At 48.9% G+C, this 4,006-nt stretch overlaps 1 protein-coding gene across 1 annotated transcript in view; it reads right to left on the bottom strand.

The window, feature by feature from the left end:
* The window catches only part of TAF8 (TATA-box binding protein associated factor 8), a 27,448-nt gene that overhangs the window by 5,087 nt on the left and 18,355 nt on the right, over window positions 1-4,006 (bottom strand). The window lies entirely within an intron of this gene.

Raw genomic sequence — 4,006 nt, 5'->3', positions numbered from 1 at the left:
CCTCTCTATATGTCCAAACCATCTCAACATACCTTTCTCAATCCTCGACACTACATCTTCTTTCACTCCACAACCTTCCCTAAAATTAACTTAATAAACTTTACTTGAAGTTTTAAGTCAACTTCGCACTGTTTGTGCGTGCCCGCATGTGGTATTTTGTGGAAGAGCCACACTCAAGGGGCCAAAGAGACGCATGTGGTTTGCGAGCCACAGTTTGCCGACCACTGGCCTAACTCATATAGGAACCCACCACTTAATCCAGTAGAAATACCTCAGATCAGATCAAAAGTTGTTCCAGCCCAACTCTGCCAGGGGTCCCAGGGTGAGAGAGACCACTGGCATTTCCCTTGACAAGATCCTCACTCTATGCACAGGGAAATTCCAGGCTCTTTAATAATCGGTTACAGCCGAAGCTGGTTTTGCTCAGTGGATAGAGCGTCGGCCTGCGGACTGAAGGGTCCCAGGTTCGATTCCGGTCAAGGGCATGTACCTGGGTTGCAGGCACTTCCCCAGTGAGGGATGTGCAGGAGGCATCTGATCGATGTTTCTCTCTCATCAATGTTTCTAACTCTTTATCCCTCTCCTTTCCTCTCTGTAAAAAATCAATAAAATATATTTAAAAAAATAATAATTGGTTACAGATCCATTATTCATTAACTGATCAAAAGTCTTCATAAAAATGTTGGTCCCCTATCTACCTAATCAAGGAATGAGTAAGAGCAGCGATTACCAGCTTCCCCATCAAGCTCCCTGAGTAGTTTCATTTCTATCTAGTTCCCTTCTCCTCACACCCGCAGGCCAAGGAGGGTGTGGGTGTGCGGTGGGGTCACCTGGACGGAGTGCTCAATGCTCCAGAGCAGGGGTCCTCAAACTAAGGCCCGTGGGCCACATGCAAATACAAATATTGTATATGTTCCCGCTTTGTTTTTTTACTTCAAAATAAGATATGTGCAGTGTGCATAGGAATTTGTTCATAGTTTTTTTTTAAACTATAGTCCGGCCCTCCAACGGTCTAGGGACAGTGAACTGCCCCCCTATTTAAAAAGTTTGAGGACCTCTGCTCCAGAGGAACAGCAGTGCGCACGCCCATGAGATAACAGTGTGGAAGGTGGGCAGCATGGCTTCGGAGCAGGATGCCAGGGGGGTGGACTGCAGCTGCCACTCAGCAGCTAAGCAAACTGAGGTCAGTCACTGACCTCCTGGGGCCTCCATGTCTTCAGCTACAATGGGGACAGTAAGAACATCTACTTTTGAGGTAACTGTGAGGAATAAATCAGACAATAAGTGTAAGACACTTAGAACCGTGGCTGGCAACAGTTCTCAATTAGTATTAGTTTTTATATATAACTAGAGGCCCGGTGCACAAAAATTTGTGCACTTGGGAGGGTCCCTCAGCCTGACCTGTACACTCTCGCAGTCTGGGACCCCTTGGGGAACGACCACCTGCTGGCTTAGGCGCACTCCCCGCAGTATTGGGCCTAAGCTGGCAGTCAGACATCCCTCTGACAGCCCGGGAGCCCTCGGGGGATGTCCACTTGCCAGCAGGGACCAGGCCTAGCTGCAGTTGGACATCCTTAGCGCTGCTGAGGAGGCGGGAGAGGCTCTCACCATCACCACTGTACTGGCAGCCATCAGCCTGGCTTGTGGCTGATCAGAGCTCCCGTTGTGGGAGTGCACTGACCACCAGGGGGCAGCTCCTACATTAAGCATTTGCCCCCTGGTGGTCAGTGTGTCCCCGCCCCCCAGCCACCCAAGCTCCCAGTGGAGGCTGGCTGGAAGCAGGTATCTGGGATTGATTTAGCTTGTATAATTGAAACTTTGTTGCCTTTTGCGGAGGCCATAGCTGACCAGAGCAGGCAGGAAGCTTTGCTTCCTCAATCGCCAGGGCAACCAAGCCTCCTGCTTGCTCCAGCTCCATGGCTGCCGGCCGCCATCTTGGTTGGGTTAATTTGCATATAGTCGCTCTGATTGTCTGCTGGGCATGGCTTGGGCATAATGAAGGTATGGTCACTTAGCATCTTTGTCTTTTATTAGTGCAGATAGCCCCAAACTGTAACAGCTTCGATGACCCTCAATGTGTGGTTAAACGGACCGTGGGACACCCATACCATGGAATACTACTCAGCAACAAAAGGGCGCTACTGACATACACAACCACCTGGAAGGCTCCCACTCCTGTGGAATAAAAACAGCCAACCTCGCCTGTCTGGGCATCTCAGTGGTTGAGCATCAACCTATGAACCAGGAGGTCAGAGATCAATTCCTGATGAGGGCACATGCCTGGGTCCGATCCCCAGTGGGGCTGCATGTAGGAGGCAGATTATCAATGATTCTCTCTCATCACTGATGTTTCTCCTTCTCTCCCTCCCTCTCTGAAATTAATAAAAATTAAACAAATAAAAAAGCCAACCTTAAAAGATTACAAACTTTATTATTCCATTTACATAACATTTAAAAATAAAATTATAGAGGTGGAGAACAGAGCAGTGGTTGCCAGGCATAGGGTGGGGAAGGAGGTGGGTGTGATTCTAAAGAGAGAGCCTGAGGGAGCCGTGTGGTGACGGACATGTGTACCTTGACTGTGGGGGTGGGTGCCTGAATCTACACATGACAAACTGCATAGAACCATGCAGAGAGGAAATGGTAAAATCTAAATAAACTTAATTTGGATACAAATTAAGTTCAAAGCTTATAAAATTGTTTCATTATGAAGGTTTCCTCATGACCTTTTATTAAGACCTCACAAATCACACTCTTCATCTGGCTCTCTCTACTACTTATTCCCTCCAAGAACTCCCCCCAAATTATAAAAAATAGAAGTCTGTAGGTATACATTGAGAACATGCACAGTTCTTACACAATATCCCAGCTTGTCCAACCTCCCAGCATCTCATCCAGAACAGAATCACAGAATCACGGCAGCGCAGCCTCGAACAGCCCCGCAGCAGAAATGGCGACTCCTTTCCAAACCCCACCTTTGCATGGTAACGAGAGGAACCGCAGGAACACTGACTGGGATGAATGCTCCCAAGAGCCGTGAAGACAGCAAGCCGGGAGGTTCCTCCTGCCTCGGCCACGACGCACACTCAGAAGTCAAAATCAACAGGCCAAGGATCGCCAACAGCCGATCACAAACTCCCAGGGTCGGCAAAGGCCCACCCAACTGCTTTCACCTGGAAGAACGTCAGTTCACCACAAACCTGAAAAACCTTACTTGGCCCAGAGCTGGGAGTCCACTTCTCACTGGGATCCCCCTTCAGTTTCTCACAGGCAGCTCTTTCCTTCCGGGCGACGGGACAGGGTGCCGTCTGGGGAACAGGGTGCCGACTGGGGAACAGTGAGGCCGGACACATGGGGAGCCTGCTGCCAAGTCAACAGGTTTTTGAATTGGACTCATGGAGGTTGAGAGATGACTGTGGGCCTGCCCAGTTGAGAGGTGACCCATGCACCAAGAGGTCGCTGGTTCGATTCTAGGTCAGGGTACATGCTGGGATTGCAGGATCAGTTCCCCAGTAGGGGCCATACAGGAGGCAGCCAACTAATGTCTCTCATCAATGTTTCCATATCTACCTCTCCCTACAAAAAGAAAATCAATAAAAAATTTTTAAATAAAAAAATAATTAAAAAAAGAAGAAAAAAAAAGAGAGAGAGAGATGACTGTGGAAGCCAAGTATAAGAAGAGTTCAATACAATTCCAGGGCCACCTCACTGCTACTGCGTAAACTTCCAGGTTCACTGGCACTTCTCCTCCTTAGATTTGGTTTTTCAATCTCCGCTGTTAGAGACCAGCCAAAGGTATCAGCTTGCCCACCATCTTCCTTAAACTCCTGTGTTTTGATCTGTCGGGTTCAGGAAGGATGAAATCTCTCCCCAGGATGCAAAGAAGTTGAAGAGATTCAGATCTGCTTCTGGAAGAACTCCGTGGCCTGGCCCGCCGGCTTCCGCTGCATGGCTTCCTTCTGTGCCGGCTTCCAGCAGACCCAAGAGGCTCTCCGCCAAATAAGGC

The sequence above is a fragment of the Myotis davidii genome, unplaced genomic scaffold (assembly GCF_000327345.1).
Source record: "Myotis davidii unplaced genomic scaffold, ASM32734v1 scaffold167, whole genome shotgun sequence".
Taxonomy (NCBI): domain Eukaryota; kingdom Metazoa; phylum Chordata; class Mammalia; order Chiroptera; family Vespertilionidae; genus Myotis; species Myotis davidii.
Note: the sequence above shows the minus strand (reverse complement) of the source record. Positions and strands in the feature narration are given on the sequence as shown.